The sequence below is a fragment of the Zootoca vivipara genome, chromosome Z2 (genome assembly GCF_965207765.1).
Source record: "Zootoca vivipara chromosome Z2, rZooViv2.hap1.1, whole genome shotgun sequence".
Lineage (NCBI taxonomy): Eukaryota > Metazoa > Chordata > Lepidosauria > Squamata > Lacertidae > Zootoca > Zootoca vivipara.
The window spans coordinates 13597935-13614149 of record NC_142585.1 but is presented as its reverse complement, the minus strand read 5'-3'; positions in this window follow the sequence as shown (position 1 = coordinate 13614149).

Below are 16215 nucleotides of genomic sequence, written 5' to 3'. Positions count from 1 at the left end.
CCACCCATATGTGACAAAATGGATAAATTAAAAGGCATAAGAAAATCAGTAATTTAATGAAACGTTGCATTTCTTACATACACTAAAAACAACTTGGTGAGGGGGATCACCTTGAGATTTTCCACCAAAATGTTTGTGAGAGTAATCCATCTGTTAGATGGGACTAACACTAACCAACCTCAGGGGCTCTTGCAAGAATAAACAGCAATGTGATATATTTCGCAAATTTAAAATGGTGTACCTAAACTAATAACAACATTAGCAATCTGTTGGCACTAAATAAATGTGAAATAGCCAGAAATCAGGAAGTAGCTTGCCAATTAGGCTGCAGATTTTGTTTCCACAATAAACCCTGACTCCAGACGCCTGAGTGTCAGGAGGACACCAGTTAAGACTCTAACAGGGGAGACAGAAACAGACGGTCCTATCGATCTTCATGACTCCTTATACACATGACTGCATTTCTCCCTTTCCTAAGTATAACATACAAGGTGACTAAATAATGAGTGCCATTACCCCTGAGGGATATAAATTCCCTAAAGCCAACCGCTCAGAACACCATTCGCCAATCTCCCTAGCAGATGTAAAATCTGGGAGCTGTGGCAGAGCATTGCAGAAAAGAGATGTAAGCCAAAACGAATTGCAGGCAGATGGATTACAGCAGAGAAAATATTGCTGCGCCCGAGCCCCAAATGCAGATATGTCTTTAAATGGGCTCATTTTTCTCCCCAGAACTCCATGTAGAGTTCATTGTGTAAGATCTAAAAGATAATTTCCAGAGAGAAAGAGAGAGAGAGAGAAAGAGAGAGAAAGAGAGAGAGAGAGAGAGAGAGAGAGGAAAGGAGAAAGGGAGATTTACAACAGTTGAAATCTTTAATGCTGCCGTGTTAACCCATTTCTCAGGACTGGATCACATCATTGTGTTGTTCTACATAGGAATTTTCCTTTTCCAGTCCATAGATGGAGGTGAAATTCAATTCAGCACCCATTTAAGGGTGAACTTGCCTGATTTACACTTTCCAAAACAGTATATGAACTGAAATACAGACAGACATTAAAATTCAACCTTCTCTGAATTTTTCAGTGCATTTCTCCAGCCAATAATTTTTTTTTACACATGCTAGCATAAAGTGTGCATATAAATGCACATGTTTGTGAAAGTAACATACAAAAAACATTTTACTAGGGGAAATTGCTTTGCAAAAAATGCGTATGTCAGTCAAGACTAGATACAAAAATGTGCTAGGAAAAATCCACATTAAAATGCTGATTATTTTCATGTTGTCATTCTTTTAAATAAATTGCTACAGAAATGTGGGGAAGTGAATTTATGGATAAAAAAAAAAAACCTCACAGATTTGTCAGTCCTTACTAGTAATTTTCCCTCTTTCATTTTCAATTTCCCTTTTGTTGAAAATGATGGAGGAGGGGAGGTACACAAATTGCAGGATTGCCAGTTAATTCCTTGTTCTCCTGACACTCTCCCATAATTCCTTCTCTGTGCCATTTTAGACATCAGAACCAGTGTTGGAGATTAATTGGCTGCTGATCTTTCTGCAGTCTCACAGAGACCCATTCTGATGCTCCAAAACTTGTGCATCAGAATACAACTCCCAGTTGGATTGCACATTTGGTGAGAAAAAAAGTGCACATAAAAATGAGTATTTTACATAAAAATGCATTGGAAATCGACATGATTACTAGATGCATTGAAAAACCATGTGTGTGTTGTTGCATACATAACTTCTTCTGTTCTTTTGGCAAGTCTTGACCTGTTATTTATGTATGCAACAACAGCGGCTAGGATTCTAGTAGATAACAAGACACCAACTAAAGAAGAATGGCAAGAAAAACTGATGAAAAACACCAAACTGGCAGAGCTAACCAGAAAACAAGGACAAGGACAAGAGAGACTTTTAAAAAGACTAGGAACCATTTATGTTATACTTACAGAAAAACTATAAAGAAATGGACTCGCTAGCAGGGTTTGACTAAGCACTTACAATTAACAACACAGAAAATGAGAGGTAAAAACTGGGAAATAATAAAGTGTAAGAGGCAATATGAAAAGTATGGTATAAAAATGTTAAGAATACAATAATATTTAAATTATAGACTGCACTACTAAGGTAAAGGAAAACAACGCAGGGGGAAGCAAAGATTTAAGAACCAGAAAAGGAAGTTGAGGGAAGTCCCAGGGGGTGTTGGAGGATGATACTGTATTTTGTTTTTGAAAGAAAATTAATTGTGATTGATATAATTGTAAAATTTAATTTAATTTTTTAAAAAGAAAAAGAAAAGCCATGTGTGTGTTTTGCATTAGATTGTTTTACTTTAAAATGTTAAATAAGTGTGCACAAAATGCATGCAATAGGAGACAAGAGAATGAAGTACTGTAGAATGTAACTGGAATGGATGCGATGCAATGGCTTGTAACAGCATAGGAGCCAACTACTAGGGAGGAGGAGTTTGGAGGAGTTTGGATTTGATATCCTGCTTTATCACTACCCTAAGGAGTCTCAAAGCGGTTAACAATCTCCTTTTCCCTTCCTCCCCCCACAACAAACACTCTGTGAGGTGAGTGAGGCTGAGAGACTTCAGAGAAGCGTGACTAACCCAAGGTCACCCAACAGCTGCATGTGGAGGAGCACGGAATCGAACCCGATTCACCAGATTACAAGTCCACCACTCTTAACCACTACACCACTCTGGCTTTCCAATAATTTTTTTGAGAGGGGCTCCCCAGTTGATGGGCATTGGCATTCAAATGTTGTGTGTGCACCACATCATGTGATTGATTACGGAGAGTAGGGCCTACCTGTCCCCCAATATTTTATTCAATTTGACACCCCTCTATAACAGGATGGAGCAGAAATGGCCTAGGCCAACAAAATCAGAAGAGGAAGGATTTAGCAACTCTGACCGTTCCTAGATCCTTCCTAGCCCCTGGGTAAAAAGGTAAAGGACCACTGGGTGGTTAAGTCCAGTCAAAGGTGACTATGGGCTGCTCATCTCGCTTTCAGGCCAAAGGAGCCGGGATTTGTCCACAGACAGCTTTCTGGGTCATGTGGCCAGCAGAACTAAACCACTTCTGGCGCAACGAACCACCATGACAGAACCAAGGATTATCGGATTGCAGCATACTCATTTGTTTACAATGTAAGTAATTGCTCTCCTAACTGTGGTTAGGGCAAGTCCAGAAATCTTTCCTGTGGTAATAAAATAAGATTTCAAACGCTCTCCATAAATTTATAACTTTTTTTGTAAGAGACATGATATGCATCCATCTTTATTTTTTACAAACTGTTTATCTTAAGAGCACAATAAAATTCAGACCACTGCTTACTATAAATGATGCAGAGCAATGCATGAGGTTGATGGGTGAAACGGCTTCAAAAGGATAACTAGTTACTGCTCCAGCTCTTTTCTAGTTGGCAATCTTTTTTTATCCCAAAAAAACAGTCTTTAAAGGCAACTTTGATTTTGTTTTAGCTTTTTCTGAAGATTGCTATGTATGCTGGCATATCCCCCTCCCCATAAAAGCATATAAATATTGTAATATGTAATTTGCACAGAAAGGAACATTTCTCCGGGGATATATATATATATATAAATATATATATATATATATATATATATATATATATATATATATATAAACACTTTAAGCAACCTGAATGTTAATCACTCATCATTGGAAGAGAGGGTGCTTGTTTGTCGTTGACACAATCCACAGTATTCCTGCCAGATCCTCCTATTATATAGCTGCTTAAAAGCAAAGACTGTGGTCATTTATTCCAGAGATATACATGGAACAAATCTTACCAAATGTTAATACATATTTTTACTAAGATTGAATACTTTTTACCTGGCAGAATATTTACCTTTCTTGTAAGGTTTAACTGTTAAAGATTTTTTTGTCAATGAGTCACAATAAATTTTATCAAGTGATGGGGGGTGAGAGAGATTACTGGACCCTATATTTCATTTCCATGTTGAAATGCACTCAAAGATTTACAGTACGAGTGGGGAACCTGTGTGCCCCTCCAGATGTTCGATGGACTACAAATCCCATCATTCCTGAGCAGGGGTCATGTTGACTGGAGTTTATGAGAGAAGCTCAAGAACATCCAGAAGGTCCCAAATTTCACTTCACTTATTTACATGATATTCCCTGTTTCTGTTTCTTTATCTGGGTGCTCAATAATTTCTTTAGTGTTTTACTGGGTGTCATGAAGTTGCCAAAGGTGGTACCGTATTCTCTCTCTCTCTCTCTCTCTCTCTCCCCCACCCTACCCCCCAACACATTAGTCAAAAATGGAATTATACTTCTCCTTTTGCAAGGAAGGATTCATTAGGTAAAATGAAGTCAGTATCCCAGGCAGCTGATTTTTTTGTTACCGTGAAAGCAAATTGTTGCTTACTGAATTTATCATTGCTGCATTTTATTGTCAGAGAGAAGCATTTCCATCGGGTGCCAGAATAATTTGTCCAGCCTTGGGTATTATGAACCTTGGCTTTTGTGGAAGGGAGTGACAATTCCTAGGAGCATGCGCCAACCACAAGCTTTGGTTTAAACCCCAGTTTGGTGTTTTGGAAAATAGTCAAAAATAGTCACAATGGAAATCCCCTGACACTCACAATGGGAATCCCAAGCTCTACCCTCTCACCACCCAAAATCCCTCTGAGGCATCCCACTTTGGTTCAGGAGTCTTTCAGATCTGTTGAACAGCCTTATCATTTGGGGATTTATCACAGGCAACAAAAGATTTTAGACTGGTCCTCATCCCCCCCCCACCCTGGCTGCCCTTTCAAATACTTGTCCCATCATGACCAGCAAGACGTGCATCACGTGGGGCATCAGTTTATCAATTTTATTTCTCACTTCAGGAAAGTTAATGAGGATTTATGGACCTAGAGCAAAGTTACCGCTCCAAATTTTGAAACTGAGCAGCATTACTGATTTAAAGAGTTGTATTCCTTCTCCCTAGGGACCCAGGTGGCGCTGTGGTTAAACCACTGAGCCTAGGGCTTGCTGATCAGAAGGTCGGCGGTTCGAATCCCTGTGACGGGGTGAGCTCCCATTGCTTGGTCCCAGCTCCTGCCAACCTAGCAGTTCGAAAGCACGTCAAAGTGCAAGTAGATAAATAGGAACCGCTACAGCGGGAAGGTAAACGGCGTTTCCATGTGCTGCTCTGGTTTGCCAGAAGCGGCTTTGTCATGCTGGCCACATGACCTGGAAGCTATACGCCGGCTCCCTCGGCCAATAATGCGAGATGAGCGCGCAACCCCAGAGTCGGTCACGACTGGACCTAATGGTCAGGGGCCCCTTTACCTTTTATTCCTTCTCCCTAGCAGCTCATAATCACTTTGCATTTTTTTTGTTTTTTTGTTTGTTTTTGTAGTTAGAATATCACGCATCTTCAAAATCCCTGTGTTCTTTCAGGTCATGCCACTGCATCATTTTTTACTATTATTGAGGAAAGACTTCTTATGCATGTCATAACTTGAAATATGTTGAAGAAGAGAGTTCTAAATCATTTCCAGTTTCCTCTTTTCCTAATTGGTGTTTTCTCTCCTTTAGAGCCAGCGTCTCACATGAATCATTTGACATGTTGAGACCTTCACCCCAAATCTATACCATTTATATATCTGCCACCTACCTAGCCCTCTTTGCTAAGTGTAATTCAAAAGAACTTTGAAATCACTCTGTTTGGGATAGGTTAGTTTTTTTGGGGGGGAAATGAAAATGCAGAGCATAAAGTAAGATTTTAATTTCCCTGTTATCCATGGCCTTTTTAAAAGGAAATGTTATTACAGTGATTTGGAATGTTTCCTTTTGTTTACCCTTCTATATAACTGGGACAACACACATGTTCATTTTCTGGTCTCCATGGGTAAGTAAACTAAGATTTACGCAGAGCAGATCCAGTGGAATTAACTGACCTAAGTCTTCTATCACCTTAAATTCTAACCAATGTTCAGTGTGGTGAAGTATATATGCCTACTCAGAAATAAGGCTACTCTAAGCCTGGCTGTGTGGAACTCATCCATTGTATTGTTATGGAGCTAAAACTATCCATGATGCAAGCAATCTGCAAATATCATGGAAATAGTAACTGTGGGGCAAGAGGCAAATTCACTTTACCTTTAACATTAAGACACTACTAGAAGGATTTTTTTATTATTTTGTTTCGACTACAGCAGACCAACACGGCTACCTACCTTGAAGGGAAAGGAAGTGGCTCAGTGGTAGAGCAATTCCTTTGCATGCAGAAGAAAAACGGCAGAAGGGGATAATTTTATTCAAGAAAAAATTACATCCCCCTCCAACACCACAGTCCCAGCCCACCAACTCCAGCCCCCTCTGCAACTACCATTAATAGAAAACCACATCAGATTCTGTTCACAGATCTCCCATGTCACATCCATTTGGTTCATAGATAAATATAGCATATATAATTCAAAAAAAGCATTCAGTTCCAAAAAGAGAGGGGGAGAGAAAAGAAGACTCAAGTTCTATTACAATTCTGATCTCCGTTCTCCAGATCTGTGTGTAAATGGCATGTAGTTATGAATAAGGGATTTGTTTTTACAAAATGTGGCAAGGATGTGTTTAGCAGGAAAGCATCTATATTCATTCAGCTTTGCCCTCAAACTGCTAAATTTCTTCTGGTTTACATTCTTCAAAGGAGATGATTGAAGCTAGATGATTAACTTCCCAACATATATGAATTAGCATATAATACATAAGCATTCTACACAAGCCTGCTAATATTTAGCAAGGTACTCACCTATGCATATCCAGGAATTACAAAGCTAATGAAAGTTGGCAGTACAATGAAACAGAATTAATTTAGTAAGATGTCAGAAATCTTACAAACACTTGACTGGTGGAGTTTCACTTTGAAGTAGGAATGGATAGAGGATGCGAATGGAGAGGCTTCCAAATGTCCCTTCACATACTGATGAAAACATTTAGAGCTGTGTCCAGTTCTTCTTAAGTTGGGCTAACTTGATGGGGTTCCTTCCACCACCACCCTAAATTTCCTATCCTCCCTGCCAGTCTGCCCCTTCCCCAACAAAACTAAAATCCTTACCACAGAGAAAGAAGATGGAGTAGCAGATGGGAGGTGAATTCGCATCACACTAGGGCAGTGCAAGATACTGTCAATCATGGTGCCCTATGCCAATTACAGCCAATATGCTAGGTATGTGCGCCCCACAATAAGCTTTGGGACACCTCAAATCACACATGGTTACCTTCAGGAAAGTGGCTTCTACAAGAAATCACAGTATGACATTTGGCCCACTGCTTGGTTTTGGTACAAGCCGCTGTTAATCATTGTGCCCCATTCCATTAATAGCCAGTGTATTTCAAAAAGGGAACTGGGTCTATGTACCTCACAATGACCTTTGGGCCACTGCAAATCAAATGCCCACACCTCCAGAACAGTGTCAATAATGAGAAGGCATAGAATCTATATATAATCTAAATGATGACTGGGCTGCCATACCCCAAATTTCTCATCAGAAAGTCAGTCCTAGTTAGGGCAACACACTATTCAAAGGGGCTAAGGTGCACTGTTCATACACACATCAAAGATACTTCTTGCATAGCTTACCAAAGCTCAGTCCAAGTAGGCAGAGGAGGAACCAGGCAAAGAGTTGGCATTATACACTGGGCCGCAGAAGACCTATAGATTTCAGCAGGGAGACAATGGCCAAAGAAAGAGAAATCTAGCCCAGCTCCTGAAAATGCTGGCATCTTGAGGCCACCTATGGCTAATGATGGGGACATCAATGGCTTCTGCTGGGTATCTATAGCAGTTGTAGACATCAACCCAGCTGTGGCTATGCATTAAATGCTTATTTATGGAGACCCTTCAGTCTTGAATTTATGAGCAGTTCTGTTGCAGAAACATTGCTCGTTTAACTCAGTCTGCTTCCACCACTGTGTAGTATTTTAACAAGGTAAGTAAGAAAAGAAAAAGAAAAAGAGAAAAAATGAGACCTAGTTTACAGGGAAGATGATGATATAAACCTCCAAATAGTCTTTTACCGGGGGAGGGGGTGGATATCCAGTTGTTAAAGGTTTGTAGAAAGGAAAGATCTGATTTATTTTCACAATAACTTTCCTAGGATGTAAGGGTCTAAGGATAAAACAGTTAAAAGATCATTCTGTAGACAACAAAGTATAAATATGGTAAAACTTTGGGCCCCAGTTGTAACTCTCATTTTTAATGAGTTTTTCACTTTGAGATGGAACTGTTGTTTTATCTCCCGCCATAAAAATGTGATAAAATATCTATCACTTCAGAAGGGATCTGTGTGAGGACTTAGTTGCACTGGATATTTCAGCAGGGCACAAGAGAACCATATCAAACAGACAGAAATTATTGGCAACAAAAAAGAATCTCTGGACCTAGGGTCTTGTTGATATAGCACATATAACAGTGGCCCTGTTAAATTAGACCAAAGACCACAGGCAGGATCTCAGTGCAAAAAGCTCTCCCCACTTCTGATTCCTAGCAACACATATTCAGAGCCACCTTGCCTCTGACAGTGGAGGTAGAATACATAGCTATCATAGATAGCAGCCACTGATGACCCTATACTCCTCCAACAGAAAAAGGAGAATGTAGCTATGAATTTGTCAAATCCTCTTTTAAAACCATCCACCTTCACTGGACGGTTCTAGCATTATGAAAGAAACATCTCTCTATCCACTTTCTTCATAATATGCATAATTTTATAACAGCCATTCACATTTTCTCCTAAAGTAGAAAGCTCCAAACAGGGCTGTCTCAACCATGTCGGGCGCCCTGGCGCCGTGGTGCGGAGATTGCTCCGGCGCCCCTGCTCCGCCCCGTTTCTTGTCGCGGCTGGTGGGTGGGCGCAGGGCGCAGTATGTCTTCCGCATGGCTCCGCTGCGTGACGCCCCCCTGCCGGGCCAGCGCCCTGGCACCCTGCACCACCCAACCTACCCCTAGAGCCGGCCCTGGCTCCAAATGATGTCACCTTCTTTAATAGGGAAATTGATACGATCCCTTGATCATTTTGGTTGACCAAAACTTTTTGTTACAGCCTTTGGTTCCAAGTGGTGAAAGGATCTGCCTCTAGGCTGCCCGAAACACTGGGAAATCCCAAGAATACCAGCCATTCCACACAAAAAAGGATGGCCCCAGTGGTGTCTATCACTTCCTCTGCAGTGCCGTTCTCTGCTGTACTCCACACACCAAATGTATGAGCATGCATGAGCAAATAAGGTATTTTAAAACTGAACAGCTCATGTGCATCTGATCACCTGGGTTCACTATCTCCTTGCTGGCTCTCTATTGGAACACTGGTTATCTGTATATATGCAGTTGAATGCAGGGATCTGCCTTATACTGAGTCAGGGTTTCAGATTGGAATCTCTCCCAATCCTACCTGGAGATGCTGGGGTTTGAACCTAGGATCTTCTGCAGGCAAAGAGGGCGTTCTGCAGACACCATCTCTTGAGAATGTCCATTTCATATAATGTAGGAATTAGGCACTATGGTGGCGCCTACCCTTTGGAACTCCCTCCCATTGCATATCAGGCAAAACCTGTCTCTATGGCCTTGTCAGTGGCTATTCTTCCTGTTTCATCCACCTTTTAAAGTGAAGATTGTTAATCCAGTCTGCATCTGTATTGGTTCTGATTTTTATCTTTACAGGTGAAATGAATTATGGTTTTGTTTTTTGTTTTTGTACATATGGAATTGTGGGTGGAGTATAAATAAAAATTATTATTATTATTATTATTATTATTATTATTATTCACTGTGAAATTTATTGTGAAATCACAATAACAGGGGAAGCACTGCAGATTTTATGGATGTGAATGTTACCCAGGTCACTTCCCCATTATCTGACCATGCTTGCAGGTGAGTAGAAGATCAGGGTGCTACTAGAATTGTTAATAAACAAGCATCCATACAAAGATACCATCAGTCTCTGGTATTAACTCTGCCACAGGAAATTTGCAACACAATTTATTTCGAAAAAAGCATACTGTATACTATAGGCAAATGGGCCAGAGATTGTGTAAACTGAGCCAAGTCCTGTGGGGAAACTTTGAAAGTGAGAATTAACATTTGGGAGAGAGAGAGAGAGAGAGAGAGAGAGAGAGAGAGAGAGAGAGAGAGAGAGAGAGAAATTAGCAGTACCAGAAAGTGTGCAACTGAGGAAGAATGAGCACCAGCAAGTTAGAACTTACAGCAGAAATCTCAGTATTACTGCAATGTGTAAGCATCAGACTCTGGTTTAAAAAATCAGTCCTGCTATAAGACAACACCAATTGAAAAAGAATAAAGGCAGAGCATCTGTTAAAACAGTCTTTGAACAGACTTTAATTACTACTGGGCTCTTCTCTAGCTTTTCATTTTCAGCCAGAAAATGTCATTGGGTGGCTGGGTTGGTAGCAATAACCAAGAAGAGTGAGGTCAGAAGTCATTTATTTATAAAGTTCTTGTATGTACTGTCTGGGGGGTAAACAGAAACCATTAGCACACCAACAGAAGAAATCCCAAGGGATCTGCAAATCAGAAAGCTCCCAAGGCATTGAAAGTTGACATCTTCGACTGAACTTTCAGTTGAAAGTTGAACTGAAAGTGATACTCATCTCTAAAAGAGCTTCCCTGGATACATTCAGCAATTTTTTTTTTAAAGCCATAAAAATACCCTGAATAAACTTTGGGTTTCATGTGTTATTTTGTCTCCTCTTTTAAGTTATCATCATAAAATGATTTGCCAAATGACACAGCTATACAACTTTAAAACTTTAAAATTTACTTTTCCTGGCCCTGAAGTTAGGGTTAGGAACAGTAGATGTGCACCATCTACAGAGAGGGGTGATAGGTCTGTTCATGATGGTTCAGACAACATCCAGTCCTTGGTGAGTCCAACCCTCCAGCTTCCTCTCTGACACACCAGTTTAGCTGGCTCCTCTGATTGGTTTGCTGCCTCTTCAGCTACACTGTGAAGACTTGGTTGAATCTGTCTCTACCTCACCTCCAGAGGTAAAGCCTTCACAGTTCCTTCAAAGAGTCTCACTTTTAGTTCTACTTTGAACCATGTGTACCCTACCAGTAAGGAGGTCTAAGCTGCTCCAACCTTAGACCATGTGGCTTATGTAAGCCATCCTTGTGTTTTTATACAAATAATTTAACAACATTTACCATCTTTGGAACCTGCCTGTCTTATTCCTGTATGGAACAGCATATAAATCTGACCTTTGAAGAGTTTCTAAGTAAACCATTTTTATCTTACCAGACTTTTTCCTTTTAACCAAAAGCCAGCACTTAACTGGGTTGTCCGGGGACAGTGGGGTGGAGCCAGTGTCAGAAGTTGGTGTCTCATATTTGTCAGAACTTGATGCCAAAATCCACGCCCAGTGCCACCACACCCTCTGATGGAACCCTCTTTCCTGTCATTGCCAGAACTTTCCCCAGCTGAAATCCCAGAATCCCTCTCTAACTCTAACAGATCATTTCATCCCTGTCCAGTTCTTACTTGTGCCATGGGCCCCATAGCATTTAGGACTCTCCTCAGTCTGTAACTCTGACTCTACCATACCTTCTTCTCTCCAGGCTGCACCCCTTACCCACCCTGCTTCATACCTTCATTGAGTATTTAGGAAGCTCAACACTCAGCTGACCTATCCACCAGGCCTCATAAAGTCTTAGACTCAGAACTTAGTCCAAGTAACTTGTCTCACTATAGAGTAATTTTACATGGCAAAGCTAATTTTTGAACCTGGGACAAACACACACCTGCCTGCTTTGAACTACATTTCATTTCTGGTCCATTTGATCTTCCACAAATTGAACTGTAGCATACATCATACAACTCAACCCTTGTCCCTTGAATTGATGGTGAGTATCCCTTGCAGATCCTAAAACCTGATTGCTTGGGTCTTGGACACCACTATGATAGGGAAACAGTTACTGTTGAACTCTGATTCTCATCTCTCCTGGGGATGATGGGACTTGGAATCCAACAACATCTGGAGAGCTGCAGATTTCCCATTACTGCTCTATCATGATGCTACATTCCATTTAACATGCAATTTGTCAGTATATACATCTTTTTTTTTACAAAGACACCCTATGTCAACAGTATTTCCTCCAACAAAGAAAACTGACCACAAAAATTATTCCTTGAACTTTTCAGTGCTGTGGAAGAGGAAGTGAAGTAGTATATCACTGTATTGATTGTTCTGTATATGAGTAGGCATCAAAGCATCAGAATTATACAGAAGTACATTCAGGGTCACAAACTGCAAGTCCACTTTGAAAATTAAAAAAAAGAAGAAGAAATAGCTTTCCCCCTGCTTCTTATTCTCCTTCCCTCAATATCCTTGAAGACAGCCTTGAAATGAAAAAGAGAGAGGTATTTTCAAAGTACAGTTTGGCGTGATTCCAGTTTTAAATAATAGACTTGATTATAAGGTTCAGAACCAAGATCAATGAAGTTCCTTGAAGCTAACCTCAGCTTCAGAAATACAGTCTGGATACTGTGGCTTGATTAGATCTACATATATATATATTTCCCCAATGTAGCCACCTCTGTAGAATTTAATTTGGTAACGAAAGGTGACAAAGGGGGGGGGGAATCTTATAAAATGACATTCTGAATTGTAAAATGGCATGTTGACAAGAACCTGTTTTAAAAAGTCCATTATCAAATATTGTTCAAGTTTTCTTGTTTTCCTTTTTCACAACAAATATGTTTTGGCACACACACACACACACACACACACACACACCCCACCCCCAGATTTAGTGAATCTAATAAAGACCAATTTGTTAAGTCATTCTGAGTGGCTTTGAATGTCTGTTGGGAAGATGGAAGTAGAATACAGGCATAAATCTGTGGTCCATGTCTTTGGACTTTTTCAATGCTTTTTTTTAGACTATTATTTATACTACAGGACAATTATAGTATACATCATCTGGTGGGCAATTGGTTGGGGGAAGGGTGGTCTTAGAGATAATGACTGGCCGAAAGTTGTCCCATGAGCTTCATGGTTGTGCAGGGTTTTTAACCTTGTAATCTCTGTTCGAAAACCAGCACCCTGTCCTCTAGATGTGCTTTATCATTTTATTTAGATCTTTTAACAATGCGGCTCAAGGCAACGTGTCCAGGGCAGCTGTTTATCAGCTCCATCTGGTACGCAGGCTGAGTCCCTACCTGCCCGCGGACTGTCTCACCAGAGTGGTGCATGCTCTAGTTATCTCTTGCTTGGACTACTGCAATGTGCTCTACGTGGGGCTAACTTTGAAGGTGACCCGGAAACTACAACTAACCCAGAATGTGGCAGCTAGACTGGTAACTGGGAGCGGCCGCCGAGACCACATAACACCGGTCCTGAAAGACCTACATTGGCTCCCAGTACGTTTCCGAGCACAATTCAAAGTGTTGGTGCTGACCTTTAAAGCCCTAAACGGCCTCGGTCCAGTATACCCGAAGGAGCGTCTCCACCCCCATCGTTCTTCGCGGACACTGAGGTCCAGTGCTGAGGGCCTTCTGGCGGTTCCCTCGCTACGAGAAGCCAAGTTACAGGGAACCAGGCAGAGGGCCTTCTCGGTGGTGGCACCTACCCTGTGGAATGCCCTCCCACCAGAGGTCAAAGAAAACAACAACTACCAGACCTGCAGATGGTGACAGCAGTCACGAAATTAAAAGACGCCTGCTTCTTGGGAGAAAAGCAATGACAAACCTAGACAGCATCTTAAAAAGCAGAGACATCACCTTGCCGACAAAGGTCCGTATAGTTAAAGCTATGGTTTTCCCAGTAGTGATGTATGGAAGTGAGAGCTGGACCATAAAGAAGGCTGATCGCCGAAGAATTGATGCTTTTGAATTATGGTGCTGGAGGAGACTCTTGAGAGTCCCATGGACTGCTAGAAGATCAAACCTATCAATTCTTAAGGAAATCAGCCCTGAGTGCTCCCTGGAAGGACAGATCGTGAAGCTGAGGCTCCAATACTTTGGCCACCTCAGGAGAAGAGAAGAATCCTTGGAAAAGACCCTGATGTTGGGAAAGATTGAGGGCACTAGGAGAAGGGGACGACAGAGGACAAGATGGTTGGACAGTGTTCTCGAAGCTACGAACATGAGTTTGACCAAACTACGGGAGGCAGTGCAAGACAGGAGTGCCTGGCGTGCTATGGTCCATGGGGTCACGAAGAGTCGGACACGACTAAACAACTAAACAACAACAACAACCAGACCTTTAGAAGGCATCTCAAGGCAGCCCTGTTTAGGGAAGCTTTTAATGTTTGATTTCTGTATTTTAATGTTTTGTTGGAAGCCGCCCAGAGTGGCTGGGGGAACCCGGCCAGATGGGCGGGGTATAAATATTATTATTATTATTATTATTATTATTATTATTATTATTATTATTTGTAGGCATTGGTGAACCAGCAAATTCCCAGTCCATGTCACTTCCATGTGTTCATCCATAAGTCTGTTCCACTTTGTTTACACATAAATCCTTTAAAAAAAATTACATACATGTACAGAAATATTTTAAATGCCTCTAAATATGCATTCTCTTTCAAAATAAACATATCTAAATGGACTTTCTCTTAAAATTCAAATTATTATTATTATATACATACATAAAAGTCAGTGAATAACTGAGCTCTAATCTGTACATTACTCGAAGAGCTATAGATCAAGTCAGTTATGCAAAGAGTAATCCCTCAAGCATTTTCAACTATATGTGTAAATATTCCCTGATGTAACTCCATCCTTTTTTTGGTTTCTGCGACTCTAAGGCTATACACATCTATGGTTTTCCTTTTGTCACATTGCTTCTAACCATAGCTCTCTGGAGGGTTGTTAAAAATAAGTATGGCCTCTTTGCTAAATGGAAGGATGCTCAGAAAGTATTTCTAAGTAATATTGAAATAAGAAAAAAAGAAGGCTCTTATTTGTAAGTAGGAGCTACAACATACATACATATGTTTAGAAGTGGAAGCTAAATTTTTATAGATCAATAACATTTGAAAGTGGAAAATGTAAACTCTGGAATGTTGGGGTTAAACGAGAAGGTCAAGTCTGCAAACAAGCGAGCAACGAGGGAGTCAGACCTGGAGAATCTCTCATCTAGTCCATCTTATACCCCAGAAGAAAATTCCATTCATTTTCAAAATTTTAGCAGGTAGAGGTATGTAATTTGCTTAAAGCTGTTTTTAATGCTATGTTTTACATTGCTGAAATCCACCTTGGTGAAGGGCAGGAAATGATGTTGTTGATGATGATGATGATGAAGTAGTTTTTAGGGAGAGCCAAATTGGTGCCTTGCAGATGTTCCTGGACTCCAACTCCCACCATCCCTGACCATTGTGCCCTATTGTCTGGGATTGAGAGTTTAACACATCTGGAGAATACCACATTTGCTATCCCTGATGTGTTTGTTGTTTCTTTTGGACGGATGTAACCTTGACAGTCCCAAAGTTGTGATATGTTTACATATTGGAGAGGCTGTCTCTCAGATAAGCTGGTCAGGAGTTCCTTAATGGCATAATATACTAAAAGCAGTACTTTGCAGATGCCGCTGTAGCTAATAGGAATCCAATGCAGTTCCCTCAGCAGAAGTTTAATAAGTATGCAGCAGTGAATACCACTTAACGTCCTTGCTGCAATATTCTGTACCAGTTGCAGCTTCTTGACCAGTCTCAAGGGAAATCCCACATAGAATATGTTAAAGTAGTCTAATTGTGTGCTTACAACTGCATGAATCACAGTGCCCAAGATATTCCTGCCCAAGAAAGGGCACAGTTGGTGTACCAACTTAAGTTAATCATAAGTGCTCCTTGCCATGGAGGTTACCTAAGTCTCCAATGACAGAGATGGATCTAAGATAGCTACAAAACTATGTACCTGTTTCATCAGAGGAAGTCCAATCCAATTAAAAACAAGTAGACTACCCACACCCCAGACTTGGGAATCATTCCCCTACAAAAACCCACCAAGTGCATTTGCCAGAGTGGTATAACAGTTAATCCATCTCCCAAGGGGGCTCTAGAAATCAAAGTTCTGTGAGAGGAACAGGGGGCTCCTAACAACCCTAAGCATTCCTAACTATTCTTAGCACTGTTGACACACTACAGTTCCCAGAATTCTTTGGGAGGAAATCATGACTGTTAAAGAGAAATTATACTGCTTTAAATGCATAGT